The sequence below is a fragment of the Beta vulgaris genome, chromosome 7, assembly GCF_026745355.1.
Source record: "Beta vulgaris subsp. vulgaris cultivar EL10 chromosome 7, EL10.2, whole genome shotgun sequence".
In the NCBI taxonomy this organism is placed as follows: Eukaryota; Viridiplantae; Streptophyta; class Magnoliopsida; order Caryophyllales; family Amaranthaceae; genus Beta; species Beta vulgaris.
In genome coordinates, this window is record NC_079208.1 from 18,278,485 (window position 1) to 18,298,842 (window position 20,358).

A 20,358-nucleotide genomic window follows, 5' to 3' on the forward strand; every position below is an offset into this window, starting at 1 on the left:
TGAGGAGAGTGATGATTTGGAGAGTGATGATTCAACTGATGGGACCTACTGTGAGTCAGGTGAGGGAGAGAGTGGTGATGATGATGAACTATGGATGAGTGAGTTTGTAGTTGAGGAAGATGAGATTGAAGCTGATGACTCTTGCATTGACAAGACATTTGAGGATTATCTTGATGGTAGTTCTTCAATGGATAGAGTTTACCAAAATGGAAAGGTGTGGGTTGACTCCACCTTTGGGCACATTAAGCTAGAACAGTGGTTGATATTTCCAACCAACGCACAGTTTTTGGAAGTTCTAAGAGATTATTGCATCCAAGAGGGGTTTGCAATAACAGTGGATAAGGCTGACACAAAGAGGTTCACTGCCTCTTGTTCTATGGATGGATGCAGTTGGAGTATACATGCCTCTGTGATTGCTGACAAAATCAGTTGGGCAATCAAGACATTGAAGGGGGAGCATAAGACATGTGGTAGGTTAGAGGAAAATCCTATGGTGAGCTCTGGATGGCTGTGTAAGCACCTTACTGACCACATAGCTGCAAACCCTGATGTACCAGTGGAGGGGTTACAGATATTTGCTTTGGAGAAGTTTAGGGTGAGGGTTAAAACAAGGTTGCTATACAAGGTCAAAGTGATGTCAAAGGAGTTCTTATATGGGGGCTTTGAGGAATCTTATGGTTTGTTGCTAAGGTATGCAGAGTTCATCAAAGAGACAAACCCTGGCTCCTATGCCCTTGTCACTTGGACTGGGAACACTGCATTTATTGCCCCAAAAATTGTTTCTTGCTTCTTTACTTTTGCTGCACAGTTCAGGGGATTCCTGAGAGGGTGTAGGCCTATTATAGGCATTGATGGGGCTCACCTAAGTGGATATTACAAGGGTATACTACTGTCTGCCTTGGGTATTGATGGAAATAATGAGATCTTCTTGATTGCTTATGGAATTATGGACACTGAGAGCATTGAAAGTTGGACCTACTTCTTCAGAAATCTTCAGATTGTGTTTCAACAAGAAGGGTATCCAAGAGATGATTGGACCTTCATCAGTGACAGGATGAGGGTGAGTTTATGTTCTGTTTTGCTTTTGTTTTTTCTACATATATTGTTGTCAACTGATTTACTAACACATTATATGCTCATTGGTTAGGGTGTTGAGGCAGCTTTGCATTCAGTCTTCCCTAGGGTAACAAGAAGAGTTTGTTGCCAACATCTTTACATGAATTGCAAGAATGCTGGCTACAGTGGCACAGCATTCCACAAGCTCTTTTGGATAGCAGCAGATGCATACAACAAGTATGTATTTAACAAGGCTATGAAGGAAATACAAGCCTATAATGTTGATGCTGTGGAGTATCTGGATTCCACCACTGAGCAATGGAGCAGGCATGTGTTTGACCACAAAGTTTGTTGTGACCATAACACAACAAACTTTGTGGAGAGCTTCAATGCATGCACCAAGCCTTATAGGGATCTCCCTGTTCTTATCCTATTAGAAGGTATTTTATTCTCTTCTTGATGTTTAACTTTATTGTTTACATCATGCATGGAACAAGCTCACTTATTATGCTTATTCATTCATTCTAGCTATTAGGCATTGGTCAATGAAGAGACTTGGGGCTAGGTTTGCCAAGGCTGCTGATATGGAGGCAACACAATTGACTGACTATGCACAGAAAATTTTAGCAACTAGGGCTGATGAATCCAAGTTCTGATATGCAACATCTTGCGGGGGTGGTGAATTTGAGGTAGGGATGGAAATGTATACTTTCCTTGCAAGCTCACCGATAGGAAATATGAGTGTGGTAAATGGCAAGGGTGTGGAATTCCATGCAAACATGCTGTGAGGGTTATGTTTCATGAGAGGCTTGAGCCTTCTGATTTTGTGTCCCCTTACTTCAAGGGTGAGGCTTACAAGCAAACTTATGGGGAGCACATTCACCCTATGGCTGACCCAAGCCACTGGGCAGAATACAATCTGCCAGTCATTACCCCCCTTCTATCAAGAGAGGTGGTGGAAGACCTGCCAAACAGAGGAGGAGGGGTCCAAATGAAGCTAAAAAGGGTCAGAGGCACAGTAGTGTTATGTGCAGCAAGTGCAAAGAGGTAGGACATAATGCTAGGACTTGTGGAGGTGGTGCCACTAAAAAAGCTAGGAAGGACAAATTTGCTACCTCAACTGCCCAAGGAGTTCAGAATAAGGACAAAGCCTCTACTTCAACTGCCCAAGCTTCTCAGCCTAAACAGAAGAAAAGAAAGGCATCTGAGGCTACCACTACCTCAAAGCAGCAAACAAAAGGGAAGAAGACTAAGAAGAATTGAAGATTGAAGGGTTTTTTTTTGTGAATTGAAGATTGAAGGACAAAACACTTTTATATGATCAATTTGAAGAAAGTTTTTGTAAAGCTACATTAGTACTAAGTAACAATATTTCACTTAAATATTACAAACATGAGTATTCCTACTTTTATTGCTACATCAAGTAATTTTTGTTGTTGCTTCAACTTCTTCTTCAATTGCCTAAGTTCTTCCTTCATTTTCTTATTAACAGAGCTTTCCCCCTCTTCCCTACTGCTTTCACTGTGCTTGAATCCTACTCCATGGCTGCTGCTATCTTGATCATAGCTTCCTTTGCACCCTCTAAAACTGTTGCATGCATCACATTTGTAGTACAACCTTTGAGGATTTCTTGCAGTTTCAGAAATTCTTATTGCATATTTTCTCCTATAAATGCAATAAGAGTTCGGGACCCTTATTTATGAATTATCGTAATTTGAAGAGCATGTATTTGAAGGAGAACTCATGCTTGATGTTAAGGGTTTCATTTGACATAGGAATGCCTTTATAAAGAACCCTGGCATGCCTTTAATCTTCCTAACGGCTAGTTTTTTAAACTGGAAAAGTAGTCGTTATAACTGCCAAAACTTTTAGGGGTATATGGTGCATTAAGTTTAACAATAGGGGTACATCATGAAGTAAGTTTGTCACTAACGGGGGCCTAACGTCCGTCAACAAAAAGGGTAACTGGATGTATTTTTTGAAAGTTGAGGGGTATATGGTGAATTTGGAAACTTGAAAGGGTATATGGTGCAAAAAAAAATTTGTCAGGGGTATATGGTGAAAAAACCGTAAATTTTATAAGTGCTGTAATTTCAGAAAAGAATGATTTTATGGTGTTTTAAAGATTTTTAATTGCTAGAATAGTTATACTATTCTAGGAATTAAAAATAACGTAAGTATGGAACTTAAAAATGATTTTTAAAACGTGTATCATGGGGTTTTAATTGTTTTAAAGCTGCTAGAATTTTTAGTTCAAGTTATTAATTTTTATTACGTTATTTTCTAGGCAGAGACTACGTTGTAGGGGACTTTTAACGACTTAAAAGTGGCCTACAGGCTAGTGTATTCAAGGTACGTACATTACCTACGTGCTATGTGATTTAGAAGCATACTCTAAGAGTATTTTAATATTAGTATCATGTATAGGAACTTGTTTGTTCATATATGTGGATGCTAGAATTTGTTTTACATGTTACGTACCTATGTGCAGCATGTGCTTTAGAAGTGATTATATTATCAGATTATAAATGTTTGTATGGAATGATTGATGCAAGCATTCTAAGTTAGTTTATTTATTAATTCGTGAGTGAATTTATATAAGTTAAAGTGAATCATGTATTACATGTATTCTTTGAGTATTATTTATTATCTTATAAGGACCGTGGACCTTATTTGGTAAGTTACAAGTTATACCTATATAAAGGTAAAGTTTATTGTTGGCTGGGTTCAACAAGTAAGTTGGTAAAGGTTAAAAAGGAAGTCAAGGAGTCTTGGTTGATAAGTTGTGATCACTTATTAATCCAAAGATAAAAAGAAACTCTGTTATGACTGTTTGGTTAATAATTATGTGTTACCTGCTTGTTGGTGTCAACACAAGTATTGAAATGTAATTAATGTAAAGTGCAACGAGAATAAGTTATAGACTTTAGACTGGTGCACATCTAGAGTTGGACATAAGGGTTGGGGTTATGGTGAGCGTGTCATAGCTTTTCTAGGAATGGATTGATCACCCACTAGTATGGAATTGACTTTTAGCAACGCATCAAAATAGCCTACTACAACGCTATAAAGCGTCGCCAGCACTTTTACAAATGCACTAAGAAGTGCTCCTCTTGCCTGTGTCGCTACACCCTGTAGCTACGCTTTATTTCTGCGTCGGTATAGCTAGGATAAATGTGTCGCTAGTTCGAAATGCTTTTAAGAACGCTCCTGGGACACTTTATTAGCGTTGTAATAAGGTAGCTACGCTCCTAAAGCGTTGAACAAGATCTGATACAATTTACTATTTTCTTTAGCTATGGAGACCCACTAAAAGCATCGTATAATCCTTTCCGCACTTTTAAAGTGTCGCTAGAGTTAATTTATGATCTCAATGCTAAAATTACAAATTGGTTAAACATTTGCAAGTGAACCAAAATATAATATATTGATTAATGAAAAATTTAATCGTTTAATAGTACTCTATATAAAATCTTCAAACTAAAAATAACAAAAAAGTCTAAATCATTTTGACAAACTCAAGGTACAACCTAATGTATGTAGAACAACAAATGTTAAAATTTATAATCCAACTAAATAATAACAAAATTTAATATATCTTCATTCTTGTGCCCAAACAGAAGTTCCAATGTCCTCAAATCTTCAACATTCACTTTTTCGTTTTGGTGCATCCAAAATTAATCTGAGGGGCAAAAATAAAAAGTCCACAAAAGTAATTAAAAGAAAGGCCACAAACATGCAACATACTACTTTAACAAACAATAAAAAAGATCTACTAGGAATGTTACCTTTCGACAAAAATCCAACTAGCGAATTAAATAATTAATGAGAGTTGTCATTTCCAGAAGATGAAGCTTTATTAACAGCCTACATCCAACAAGCATAAAAGTAACGATTAGCATAGAACATTTATGAATCATATGACAAATTTGCATGCATGAGTATTTTTGCAAAAGTTTGGGTAGCATATCCTCGTAAAAGTGCATATTTTGCAGAAATTTCGACAACACCTCCCCATAAAAGTGGTTAACCTAAACAATTCAAAGTTGTTTTCCAAACCTGTGCACTAAGAATATGAATCCCAGCATTGACATAAACTATATGACGAGTAATCTGGAAGATGCACCTCTGCTGCAGAATTTCGTTGACAGAGACGATGCTTACAGAAATTCAAGGTTCAAACTTATTCTATACATATCTAAGGTCGGTAACATTCTGGTCTGAGGCTTGGGAATTATGCTATCTTGTCCCTCTTATGAAATCGATAGCTCGTATTGAGCATGCATTGCAATGCTTTAAAGGATTATTTCCTGGACATACAATATGTTTTCCAACTGCCTTCTTATATTTGAAGTGGCAATCACACAAATTTATTGGCCAACATTAAACTTTAGCCCATAGAAAAGTTACCACTTAAGAAACCCTCCTAAAAAAGGAGCGCCAAACTATTATACAACATACTAATATCTTATTCAGAACCTAAACGAAACTCAATAGATGCAGATTGTGTAATTAGGTGACTAAGACTTGTTATTTCAATTGCAGAAGGCTTCATTTACTATATTATAAATTTTAAAATTATCTTAGCACTTAACAAGCTGTTGTTTATATCCTCAATGAAAGCATCTATTTCAACAAAGGCTTCAAAGTCCCCATCACTAAATTCTGAGTTTATAAATTTTAAAATTATCATAGCACTTAACAAGCTGTTGTTAAAATTTCTAAGTTTCTTAGTCACAAAATCGGAAGAAAGAATGACATTGTCATTTAAAATGTGTATTATGCTCATATAACTAACTTATTAGGAAATACACATTGACTATAGGATTCCCCATCACTAAATTCCTGGATACACCACTAGCTGCAAACCTTAAAATCTGATATAGGCTATTAAAATCTGATATAGACACTCAAAATTTGTATCTGATTTCAAACAAAAAAGACATTAATAGACTGCAGCAGGTTACAGGTTACAACACCCAATCTGCAGCATTTATATTAACCACATAAACTATTATTTATCATTTGTGACTATAAGTTGTGAATTACACTACCATCCAGAATGAATTTATATGTAAATTTAGGACAAAAATTATTGTTCATTTCCATAGTAATACTAATTTATTCTGTAGTGTTTATTTTCTTCTTAAATTTTCATTCTTATCGAACCCACCTTGTAAGTGGTAATGACTAATGAGTGGTAACGAGTGGTAATGAAAGTTGTTTTCCCTTGTAGAAAAAAAAAAAAGAAGCTTAGGGGTGAAATTGTTCCCCATGGAGAAAAAACACAAACTTGGGGTTGACATTGACTCTCCATGGAGATTTTAAGAGTGCTTCCCTTGTAAGATTATACTTAAAATTCATTCTCATTACCACCATTTATTAATGACTATAAATTGGCCGTTAGTATACTTTCAAACAATCGTTAGCTCGTTGCTGAATTTGTCTTTACGGGAATAATTTTTTTTCTTCTATATTTATACTCTATTTCTTTTGTTCTTTTCAGAAACAAACAACCTCGATTTCAATTCATTGTAATGAATTGGCGAAATACAGGTAAGGGTTTTCATTACCAGGATTTCCAATGTGCTTGTTTTCTTCATTTGCATCACACTTGAAATGTGAATCCTGAATTGTATTTGGCTTGTCATCGTGTGTAGCTTGGTGGTTCGTTGAAAGTCACAAGCTTTCTCATCTGTTTGAATAAGAGATGGGCTTGGAATAACTTGCTAACTTCCTAGTTCTTGTTGCAAAGGACATTGAATTTAAAATAGTAGAACTTTTTTATTGTATTGGTGCTGTGTACTTTGTCTTTTTAAATCCACTTATTTCTTTTTCGACCTTTGTATTGAGATTTTCAATATTTTTCCAATTTGAATTGAAATGAAGTTGAACATTCTTAAAGGATCCAAATCACAAAGATATTGTTAGTTTGAGTGTTTAACCCTTTACCATAGGATTAGTTAGTTCTATTTCTTCCACTCTTACTTTTATTTGTATCTCGCTTTGAGAGAAAGTAATTAGGTGGTGGTTATTGGAAAAAAAAGAAATTGATACAAATTTTATAGATGAAAGGTGTTTAGGAGATTTTAGTAATGGAACTCGTGGATTTAGAAGGCAATGACTTCTAAGGTTCAATCTAGTGGCAATGACACTAAACTACAAGTTAATAACCATTTATTTCAAAGGTTCCTCGATATCGCAGGTCACTCTAAAATGCGGAGTCGCGCCTGCATTTCATATTAGTAGGCAAGACAACTCGTTCCAATAATTATTCCATTTAAGTGATAAAAAGTTGGTTTAAGTTTAGTTCAGTAAAAGTTGTCTGCAGATTATTATATACTCATGTTATTATTTATTTCTGCATGTTATTTTTGTAGTATCATGTTTAGGATTACTTATGTATGATATGTAGTACTCAGCTTTGCTGATCACGTGTTTGTTTGTGTGTGTGATCATGGCTTTGCCTATTGATCTTGTGATGATCCTTCTGGTGAGCAGAGTCAGTATTGCATTGACATTACAGGTTCGTAGATGCATCTCATTGGGAATCTGGAATGGAGAGACTACTTATATGCCTAGCATAGTTTAAGTTGTTTTTGTAGGAACATCTTTACTTTAGTTTGTGATTTATTTAAGTTGGTGTGTTTAAGATTCAAACACTTGTCTTTTATTTAGTGAGTTTTAATAAAGTTGGTTTTTAGTAAATTGTTTTCCGCTGCAAAATTCTGAGTAAGCCGATACGTTGTCACACGGGTGATAATGTCTGGGTAATTCTCTAAGTTTTATATTATAAAGTTATTTCTAGAAAGAGAGAATTATTGGGGTGTTACAGCATGGGAGTTTCTTGGACCTTTAAGTCTTACTTGATTGCCCTTCTTCCATCATGTTGATAGATGAAACCGGACCACTTTTCGGGTCCATAGAGAAATCTTGAGACCCGATGCTCTCCTTAATATGGAGATGGGCACTCAAATCTACCAATTTGTTATGGTCACCGAAAATGATTCAGCCATCAATATGCCTTGTTGTCTAATTTGGTCCAACGTATATGTTGAACCTCATGAAATTTTTCTATAACGGAATGATCATCAATCATCATGGAAGAATTAATATTGCTAACTAAAACTTTCTTACTTCGATGCATTCTCCGCGATGTACTTGCATTCAAGAGCATCCAAAGTTAGTTCCTTGGCGCACTCCATATTTTGATAAAGAGTGTCCGACATTGCATACAAGATATGACCTCGGCAAATGTAGTTATTATTCTCCTACTTTGTTCTCTCACATGCGTCCTCCGGGGTTTCTTCTTTCCCTTCTTTCAGTAGTGGTGGCATCGGGGTGCTTAGAACATAAACAACATTGAATGTTGTTAACTGAAAATGCATCTTCTTTTGCCACGGCAATATCCAACTCCTTCAAACATGTCCAGTTTCTTGAAATTTGTAGTCATCTCTTTCAAGGAAGAAGCCATCATGAAATAGATTAGAATACTTGTAGATCGTTACATATTGTATGGATTTTGCGGGAAATCGGATGGATCTTTCAAGCACGTAAAGATACGCTTTCCTACAAGTATTTTACCTACCCACTATGATCAACGGGTTCACGGTAAACACTTGTAAGATACGAAGAAGAAATCTATAAAGTTTGGTAGATGAAAAACTCTATACACTACAATATGTTTGAAGGATTGTCGATATAAAATCGTGTCTTCCCATTGAGTACCCAAATGATGCAACATATCGTCGTCGTAATTGGTGTGGTCCAAAGAAATAGCAATCGAACGAGCTAAGCTCAAAAGCATTTCGAAAATATAAATTCTATTTATCAAATTCAAGCCCAATTTTAAAGCCCAATTAATTATTCCTGATAATTAGTTGTATTTTTAATATTTTATTAAATATTCACGATAAATAATTTTTCAAGGATATTTCGAAAATTAGATTTTTTTTTCCTAAAAATAGTTGATTTCGGATCTCAAAGGATAAATTTTATCAAAGGATAAAAAAGAATCTTAAAACAATAAAAAAATCGGCCAGAAAGCAAGTGCATGTGACGCACATGATCACTAGTAGAATAAATGCTATTTGCTGCGGTGATATTGCTGCGGTTTTACCCCTACGCAGCAATATATCACGTAAAAAAAAAGAAAAATATAAAATAACCATATTGCTGCGGTTTTGGCCGAAAATCGCAGCAATATGGTTTCAACGGAAATTTTTTGAAAAATTTTGACTATTTGACCAGATATATTGCTGCGGTTTCTGATAAAAACCGCAGCAATATATTAAAATAATATTAAAAAATATTATTTGAACCTATTGCTGCGGTTCCTACAAAAAACCGCAGCAATAGGCGTTTAAAATTAATAATAAAATAATCCACCCCACTCTTCACGCCTAAATTAAACCCTAAATGTTCTCACTCTCTCTCCTCCTCTATCAACAATCTCACGCCTCTTCTCCTCTCCCTCATATTCTCTCTCTCCTCTATCAACAATCTAGCTCCTCTATCAATCTCAAGCCTCTTCTCCCTATCAGTACTCTCCTCCCTCATCTCCTCTCCTCTCCCCTTTCTCTTTTTTCCCTCGTCGTTTCCGCCAGATTTCGCCGGAAACGCCCAGATTACTACGGAGAAACGCAGCGTCTCGAGTTCTTCGTCGGCTGTTCTGTTTGCCGGAAACCGCCCAGATCTGTTCTTCGTGGCTGTTCTTCGTCGCGCGTTTGCTTTCTCTTCGTCGGATGTTCGTTTGTTCTTCGTCGGCTGTTCTTTGGTTCTTCGCGGTTTCGTTCGCGCGTCTGTTCGTTTTGTCGCCGCCCAGATTCCTACGAAGATCGAGGCTTGAAGATGGAAGACTCCAAGATCGAGTTCGAAGATTGAAGACCCGTCTCCTTTCATTTTATATTTTTATCTTTTCTCGTTTTTTTTTTTTTATTTTGTTTTTTTTTCAGATTTTTTTTTTCGTTTTTCAATTGTATTTGTTTATTTTTTCGTTTTATTATTATTTCACATCAGTTTTTTTTAATTATTTCAGATCTGTTTTTTTCCTTTTGTTCTGATGTAATATAAGTTTGTCTTTTTATTTTTTTGTTTATGTGTTAGAATTAATGTTAAGTTTTTATGATATAATGTTAAGTTTGTCTTCAATTTTTTTTCGTTTTGTGACTAGATTTTGATGAAAGTTTATAAATTTTGGCTATTTTTCTGAATTTTGTTCAATTTCGAATTTAATGGCAAAATGAAAAAAAAAAAATTTTGACCTAATGGAGTATATTGCTGCGGTTTTCCTTCAAACCCGCAGCAATATACTCAATTTTGCTAATATATAAAATAAATATATTGCTGCGTTTTACAGGTAAAACCGCAGCAATATGTTCAAATATCGCTGCGGTTTAAAACCACAGCAATATATTAATTACCTATTGTTGCCCCCTTAATTGTTGCGCGGCCAAAACCGCCGCAATAGGCCAGTTAATCACCGCAGCAAATAGCATTTATTCTACTAGTGGATGTGCGCCTAATGCAAATGTGCGTGTGGCGCACAGGTTGTGCGTCAAGTGCAAAGTTCTGCGTCATGCCCCCAGTTTTATTTATCTTTTTGCTCTGTTTTCGTTTTCCTTTGCTTGGAATTGCCTCATTTCTTCGAACAATATTTCACAATGCTCTCCTACTCCTCAGTACCTCGACATCTCTAATATCAAACACTCAAACTCATTAAAACACTCAAATATATTCATACCTTCGAATTTATTATTTCAATCTTCAAGATTGCTCATCCTGAAGATCGCTGCTGTAACACCCTCCAAATTTAAATAAGTGTAATGTCAAATAAATATAGTTTTAAGAAAATCCTTTATTCAAACTTGGAGGATATTACCGCTCATTCACTCTCTAAGAGTAAACGAAAGGCAAACAAAAGATAAGTTAACCCAATTATCTTAAAATAGAAATATCATTACAACCAAAGTTAGATAAAAACTAAAATAGTAACTCCAAGATAGAAAAAACTAAATAAGGTCGTCTAGGTGAATTATCTAAGCCTCCTCACGAGATCCCATCACCAAGTCCAACCTGCAAAGTAATAGAAGAAGACAACAGGATAGACAACTCCCAAAAATCAGAAAAATTGAGTAATTCGACTCCATCCCGTAAAAATAATAATTTTAAAATAATTTTGATTTTTGAATAGAATAAAGTGCTCCAACGAATTCAATATTAATGTTTGGATTTTCAAACGTTTGTATTACTAACTCCAGATACAAGTCACATAATCATAACATTTATACACACAACTAAAAAAATTAATATTAAATTAAGAGAGGGAAATGTGAACGCCAGTAGGCCGGACTAATCCCTATTATCCGCCTACTTCAACAAGAGGTCGTCACCCCAATATAACATGGCCAAGATCATAGAGTCCCTAGTGTGCCGCCCTTCTACTTGGATCACAACAAATAGAAGGAAGACAACAGTTCGTATCGTGATATAATAATCAACTATAGATAGTTATACCATCATATAGGGCAACCTGTTCAACACCCTTTCGGGCTTCATTACCCTCCTTAGTTTTAATTAAAAGGTCATAATAAACACAAGTTCTCAAGTTGATAACCATACAATTCCACACGTTCTTTTAACATAAAACATACTCGAGTCATAAAGGTTTGCTACAAGAATATTCACATACTAATACTTTAGTTTCGAAAGAAATCACATGATTATAACATATTTATACTATTACCAAATTATAATAACATACTCCAATTTCATAGTATTATGAGAATCATACTTTTATAATAGTGATTACTAACTCAGAAATTCATAATATTAGTCTATAAATTATTGTTACATACATAACCACATAATCATATAATCACACAGATAGCCGTTTTGCAACAGGAAATAGGGTACGATGAACATCGAAATTACCTCGAGTAGCGCAGATATGAATAATAAAGTCACCCTTAGAAAGCTCCTTCTACAAAATCTCCGTCTACAATAGAAAGTAAATGAACTAAATTAGTTACCTATATATAATACCCGACGTGATTAAAATTTGTTAAATTAAAGGGAGTAGCTACTATACTCTAAAAGTTTAGAAGGATCAAGTACTAAAAGTAGTATAAGGGTTTAGTTCTAAAAAAACTACAAAAGAAAATGATAAATAATAATAAATGAATAAAAGAAAAAGAAAGTCTGCAAAAGAGACAAAAGAAACTTATCAACTTCTTTGTTGTCAAGTTTCACGTGATAAAACAAAAAGGGTTTGAAAAAGAAAAGGAAAACAATTAAGAATTACAAGTAGTAAAAGGAGAATAAAAAATAAAATAAAATAAAATAAAATAAAAATACAATTACAACTTCATGAAACGTGGGTTTTTAAAAGTGAACAGGGAAGTTGCAAAGAGAAAACAAAAATAAAGAAAACCTCTCTGGTTCTACAGAACCAGTTTCTTTTTTTTTGAAGAACCAAAACAAAGACCAGAGGAGAGAGAAAGAAGAAAGAATGTAAAGATGAAGAAAGAGAGAAGACATGAGGTGGTTGGCCGGCTTGTCTTGCGGTGGTACGACAACCCCTTTTTTTCTTTTTTTTTCTTCTCTGATTTTTTTTTTAACAGAACATGGTGTTCATAAATGGGTTTCTCACCTACTGGATTTTGAGCGAAAATTGTGCTTGAATGAGGTGTAGAAGTCCGGTATTTATAGTCTTAGAAGAGAGAGCGAGGAACAATTCAAGAAGGAAGGAAAGATTTGATTGAAATAAAGGAGGAAGGTTAGAATTGATTGAAAGAAAATTTTGGGTGATAATTGATTGAGCAATCAATTTGACAGATTTGTTTGGTAAAACTGACGAATTTGTTTTTGGAAATAATCTCTCAGCAAGATGTTTGCTTCAAAACAAAATTTCTTCTTTCTTTTTTTTTTTTTAAATAGTATTATTATTTTCGAAATTTAGATTTCCAAAAAAATAAAATATATATATAAAAAAATAATTCAAGTATAGATTCAAGTATAGATATATATATACAATATAGTAATATATGAATTTTGAAATAATGATTATAACTTGATATGAATAAAATCATGAATTTTGTAATTTGGAGAAAATCATTATTTAGGAGTTTTAAGAATTTCGGGCTATTACATTCACTCCTCCTAAAAAGCAAAGTTCGTCCTCGAACTTAAATCGCTAAGACTCTCTAAGCTAGAAGAACAAAAAGTTAGTATCACATTCTTCCCCTCATTGAAGAAGTTTCGTCCTCGAAACTCTATCATTCCTGAGGAAAAAGTTCGGGATATCGGTTTCTCATGGCATCCTCGGCTTCCCAAGTGGCTTCCTCGATTTTCTGATTCGACCATAATACCTTAACTAACCTCACAACTTTGCGTCGAGTATTTCGCGTTTTGGTATCTAAAATCTTAATGGGTCGGTTCTCAAAGGTAAGGCTTTGATCTAATTCGACAGTTTCTGGTTGAAGGATATGGGTTGGGTCATGAACATATCTGCAAAGTTAAGACACATGGAAAACATTATGGACATTGGCTAATTCCGTAGTAATGCTAACCTATAGGCCACCTCTCCGATTCGCTCCAAAACTTCATAAGGGCCAATATATCGAGGGCTTAGCTTCCCTTTTCTCCCAAATCGCATTACACCTTTAGTTGGGGAGACCTTGAGTAAGGCTTTTTCTCCAATTTCGAACTCTAAGCTTTCCTTTTTTATCTGCGATACGATTTTTGGCGATCTTGAGCTGCTTTCATGTGTTCTTGAATGAGTTTCACCTTTTTGGTGTCTCTTCAATCATGTCGGGCCCCAAATTCAATGATCAGTCACATCACTCCAGCATATAGGGCTTCGGCATTTTTGTCCATACAAGCTTCTAAGGTGCCATCTTTATACTTGAGTGATAACTATTATTATAGAAATTCTATATACATCAAATGTTCCCCATGATCCTCCAAAGTCCATCACGCACGCCCGTAACATGTCTTCGAGTGTCTGAATAGTTCTTTCCGTTTGTCCATCAGTAGTGGATAAATGTTGTACTAAACTTGAGTATGGTTCCCACAGCTTCTTGAAGCTTCTGCCAGAATTTGGATAAGAATCGAGAATCCCATCAGAAACAATATCCTTGGGTACACCATGCAATCTTACTACCTCCTTGAAATAAGCATCTGCTAGTTGTTGCATTGACCATGTGTCCTTCATTGCCACAAATCTTGCTGTTTTTGTCAAACGATCTACTATAACCCAAATGGCATTCTTTCCTGACTTAGTGTTTGGCAATCCCATAACAAAGTCCATAGAGATCGATTCCCATTTCCATCCTGGAACCGATAAATTGTAGCTTTCCCAGGTTTCATGTGCTGGATCTTAACCTTTTGGCAAGTTAAGCATTTGGCTACGAATTCCGCCACTTCTCGCTTCATTCTGGGCCACCAAAAGTGTTGTTTGAGGTCTTTATAAAGTTTGTCTCCGCCAGGGTGTATAGAGTAATGGGAATTATGAGCCTCTTTCAAGATCTTGTCCTTTAGGGTTTCATCATTAGGCACACACCATCTTCCCTTGTACTTTGCTATTCCTTTAGCATCCACCTCAAATTCAGGTGCTTGACCCTCCTCTTTCATCTTCCTCAACTTAATCAACCAATCATCGGTGCTCTGCTTTGCTTGAATTTCTTCGAAGAGTTAGGCTCGACATGACTGCATTTAATCTAGCTTCTACATAACCATGTTCAACCCTCTAAGTTTAACTTAGAAGTCCTTGCATAACTCGTCGGCTAAGATCAATACATTCAAGTATGACTACTCTTCCTGCTTAGAGCATCTGCGACTTTGTTGGCTTTGCCTTCGTGGTAGACAATGTCGAGATCATAATCATTGATGAGTTCAAGCCAACGCCTTTGTCTCATTTTAACTCCTTCTGAGTGTAGAGATATTTTAAACTCTTATGGTCTGTGTACATTGTGCACTTGACTCCATACAAATAATGTCTCCATATTTTGAGTGCAAACACAATGCTCCTAACTCAAATCATGAGTAGGGTAATTTTGTTCATAAGGTTTCAGTTGCCTGGATGCTACGCTACAACTTTTCCATGTTGCATTAGCACACACCCTAACCCATGCTTTGAGGCGCTTGTAACACCTCGAAGCCTTCTGTTCCACAGGGTAAGGTCAACACTGGTGCTGTTGTAAGTCGTTTCTTCAATTCTTGGAATGCTGACTCACATTGGTCGTCCCAATGAAATTTAGTGGTTTTCTTCATCAGGTTGGTTAGAGGTTGAGCAACCTTAGAGAAATCTCTAACGAATCTCCTATAGTACCCTGCAAGACCCAAGAAACTTCTAATTTCAGTAACACTTGTGGGTCTAGCCCAATCGGTCACTGCTTGTATCTTTGAGGGTCAACAGACTCCGTCCTTTGAAATCACATGGCCTAAAAATGCGACCTTCTCTAACCAAAATTCCACTTTGAGAATTTGGCATACAATTTCTCTTGGCGAAGGATCTCCAAAATTATCCTCAAATGGGCCTCATGTTCTTCCTTATCTCTTGAGAAGACCAGAATGTCATCGATGAATATGACCACGCACTTATCTAAGTACTGCTTGAAGGTCATTCATGAGGTCCATGAATGCAGCAGGCGCATTAGTGAGTCCAAATGGCATAAGTGAACTCATAATGGCCATACCTTGTCGGAAGGCTGTTTTGGGTATATCCTCATTCGCGATCTTACTGATGATATCCAGAACGCAAGTCGATTTTTGAGAATACTGCAGCACCTTTTAACTGATCGAATAAATTCTCGATTCTAGGAAGTGGGTATCTATTCTTGACAGTGACGTTGTTTAACTCCCTATAATCAATGCATAATCTTAGAGACCCATCCTTCTTCCTAACGAACAACACTGGGGTCCCCAGGGTGAGACACTTGGTCTTATATATCCTTTCTCCAAGAGTTCTTCTAATTGCACTTTCAACTCTTGTTTCTGCTGGGGCCATTCGATATGGTGCTTTAGAAATAGGGCCTGTTCCAGGAACTACGTCGATTTTGAAATCAACTTCTCTCTCTGGTGGCATCCCTGGAATCTCTTCTGGGAATACATCCGGGAATTCACAAACAACAGGAATTTTGGGTATCTCCTACCTCCTTACTTATTCTTTCATGTGACACAGGTACACTGTGTAGCCTTTCCTAAGGTAAGTTTGAAGGTTCAAAGCTGAGATAATCTTGATTCCAGGTGTAAAGACAACCCTTGGTAAGATATCCTATTCCCTTGGTCCTTTAAGAGACACTTTTTGCTTATGACACTCAATCTTGGCCTTATATCTACTCAACCAGTCCATTCCTAAGATAACATCAAAGTCTTTCAGGGAAAACAAGATCAGATCAGCAGGTAGATCAGTTCCGCCTATGGTAATAGGAATGTCTTGAAAAAGGGTATTACATGGGACTGTGTCCCGGTGGACATGACAATGTTGGCTAGACACGACGATGAAGGTTCTAAGGAAAACTTTTTCACAAAGGACTGAGAAATAAAAGAATGAGACGCTCCAGAGTCAAAAGAGTGAAAGAAGGATTAAGTTTACGAGAAAAGTACCCGTCAGACGTTACTGTTGGTGTCGCTTCAGTTCTGCTCATGACGTGAATTCTGCCATAAGTTGGACGTACACCATTTCCATTGATCTGGTTGTTGCTCTGGGTAGCATTTGGAGTGGCTTGATTACCATTGGTGTTTGGAACTTGAGGATTGGCAGGGCGATTATTGGTCTGGTATTGGTTTCGATTGGTATTCCCATTGTTGTTGTTTCCCTTATTTTGCCCATTTTGGTCAGTTTGCCTATTTGGACACTGATTGGCCTTGTGTCCAGGTTCGCCGCACTGGAAACACTTAATTCGTTCACCCTGACATGTGAAACCTGGGTGACTCTTATTGCACTTCTTACAGACAAACACCTTCTTATTATTGTCTCCTTTGACCTTGATTGTTGTTGTGAGAACTGTTATTGTTGGTATAACGACCTCCCTGATGGTTACCCCCGCTATTATTTCCTCCATAGCGAGCCTTTTTCTCATAACCTTGAGTTTGAGAGTTCCCACTTTGGTCCTTCCTCTTGATTCGTCCCAACACTTCCTCTTCTCGTTTCAAAATTCTCTCCATGTTGCAAGCTTTACCATAAGCCTCCATAAAAGTGGGGGAGGTACTACGCCTAGTCTCTTTTGAATTCTAAAACTAAGTCCATCCTCAAATTTCTGGGCTTTTGAGGCTTCATCAGGAACCATATTGGGGCAAAACCTAGCATATTCATGAAATTTCTGAGCATACTCTTCTACACTCACTCATAGTAGATCCTTGATTGAATCTAGTGAACTCACTATATTTGCTCCTAATGTGCTCGGGAAAGAATCGGGCCCTCATAGCAGTCTTAAAAGTAGACCAATCAAAATTAGGTTGCATACGAATGGTAGGTCCTTGGTTCCCACCAAAGATCAGCATCCTCTCAAAGGTAAAAGGTAGCATGGTCAACCTTTTGGTTGTCAGGGGTTCCATTAGAGGTGAATATCTTCTCTATATCGCGCAACCAGTTTCTAACACAAGAGGATCTTCTCGACCAAGAAGGTTGTGGTTTCAAATTGGCAATTTTCTTGGCCATGGTTGCTTGGGATTCCTCACCGACATGGTTGTTGAGTTGGTTTTGAAGAACAAGTCCAAAACTTTGGATAATTGCTCAGAGTTCGCAAACGAGCAGCAATTTGTTCGGAGTCTCAGGCATGTTTTTTTTCGTGCGTGAACGTGAACGAGTATAAACGTTAAATGGCATAAGCTACCTAGAAAAGAGAAAACAATGGTGTGACCACCATTTATTATTGATGTAAAGTATAATAATGAGACATAAGTATTTAGTTTGAGCTAGGAACACAGCTTAGAAAAAGTAAACATCTTTATTCAATCAACATAACATCTTGTTCAACATAACATCTATTGGTTCTAAAAAAATCTTATTGCACGTAATAAAATAAAAGAAAGAACAACTTAAAGGTCATCATCCTCCATAGGCTCTTCATCTTCCATCTCGGACTGAGGGTGGGTAGGGGTAGGGCTTCTATTAGCTTCTCTTCATCAAAACTAGAGCCATTTAAATTGAGATTGTAATAGTATTCTTCCATAGCATCAATCATGACCCTTCGTAGATACTCAATAGTCAGAAACCATGATCCTTTATGCGTGTACCTCTCAACATTAGGTGTATCATTAACATAAACATCTGTATTTTCTTTTGATCGCTCCTAATGGTCCTCGCTCGGGTAGGGTTGTCAATAAAACATATGCTTTCTTTTCAGGAGTGCAAAAGTCTGAATCTCCATATAAATCATTGAAATGGTAGCTTTCAATAGCCAAGTTCAAACGATGGACATAATCCAAACATCCTCCCCGTATCTCATGCGAATCAAGTAAGGTGAAGCAGAGAGAGGGCCAGTGAGTTTCCTCGCTGTCCTTTTTCTTGCGGTTTGGTGAAGTCTTGCCATCTAAAACATAAAGAACATATATTAAGTACTTAAAAGTAGTACTTCAAAACAATAAAATGAAATAATCCCTTTTCGAACCCACTCTCATAACTTAATTCATTTAGTCCTAATTTTATTTATATAATTTACTTAACCTATTTAGTTCATTTAGCCCAATTATCCCTAGTTAATCTTAAACCTAAGCTCTTGATACCACTTTGTAACACCCTCCGAATTTAAATAAGTGTAATGTCAATTAAATATAGTTTTAAGAAAATCATTTATTCAAACTTGGAGGATATTACCGCCCATTACTCTCTAAGAGTAAACGAAAGGCAACAAAAGATAAGTTAACCCAATTTCTTAAAATAGAAATATCATTACAACCAAAGTAGATAAAAACTAAAATAGTAACTCCAAGATAGAAAAAACTAAATAAGGTCGTCTAGGTGAATTATCTAGGCCTCCTCACACGAGATCCCATCACCAAGTCCAACCTGCAAAGTAATAGAAGAAGACAACAAGAGAGACAACTCCCAAAAATCATAAAAAACTGAGTAATTCGACTCCATCCCGTAAAAATAATAATTTTAAAATAAATTTTGATTTTAGAAATAGAATAAAGTGCTCCAACAAATTCAATATTAATGTTTGGATTTTCAAACGTTTGTTATTACTAACTCCAATACAAGTCACAATTCATAACATTTATTACACACAACTAAAAACAATAATTTTAAATTAAGAGAGGGAAATGTGAACGCCAGTAGGCCGGGACTAATCCCTATTATCCGCCTACTTCAACAAGAGGTCGTAACCCCAATATAACCATGGCCAAAATCATAGAGTCCCTAGTGTGCACACCCCTTCTACTTGGATCACAACAAATAGAAGGAAGACAACAGTTTCGTATCGTATATAATAATCAACCTATAGATAGTTATACCATCATATAGGGCAACCTGTTCAACACCCTTTCGGGCTTCATTACCCTCATTAGTTTTTATTAAAAGGTCATAATAAACACAAGTTCTCAAGTTGATAACCATACAATTCCACACGTTCTTTTAACATAAAACATACTCGAGTCATAAAGGTTTGCTACAAGAATATTCACATACTAATACTTTAGTTTCAAAGAAATCACATGATTATAACATATTTATACTATTACCAAATTATAATAACATACTCAATTCATAGTATTATGAGAATCATACTTTTATAATAGTGATTACTAACTCAGAAATTCATAATATTAGTCTATAAATTATTTGTTACATACATAACCACATAATCATATAATCACACAGATAGCCGTTTTGCAATGGGAAATAGGGTACGATGAACATCGAAATTACCTCGAGTAGCGCAGATATGAATAATAAAGTCACCCCTAGAAAGCTCCTTCTACAAAATCTCCGTCTACAATAGTAAATAAATGAACTAAATTAGTTACCTATATATAATACCCGACGTGATTAAAATTTGCTAAATTAAAGGGAATAGCTACTATACTCTAAAAGTTTAGAAGGATCAAGTACTAAAAGTAGTATAAGGGTTTAGTTTAAAAAATAAACTACAAAAGAAAATGATAAATAATAATAAATGAATAAAAGAAAAAGAAAGTCTGCAAAAGAGACAAAAGAAACTTATCAACTTCTTAGTTGTCAAGTTTCACGTGATAAAACAAGAAATGGGTTTGAAAAAGAAAAGGAAAACAATTAAGAATTACAAGTAGTAAAAGGATAATAAAAAGTAAAAGAAAACAAAAAAAATAAAAATACAA

At 35.9% G+C, this 20,358-nt stretch overlaps 1 long non-coding RNA gene across 1 annotated transcript; it reads right to left on the minus strand.

Annotated features, from left to right (window-relative positions):
• Positions 1-4,464: 4,464 nt before the first annotated feature.
• On the minus strand, positions 4,465-6,294 carry LOC109135047 (uncharacterized). Its single transcript, XR_007268377.2, has 2 exons — positions 4,845-6,294; positions 4,465-4,738 (listed from the first exon to the last, which is right to left on the minus strand). It is a non-coding gene; the product is annotated as an uncharacterized LOC109135047 (long non-coding RNA).
• Between the last annotated feature and the right edge of the window lie 14,064 nt (positions 6,295-20,358).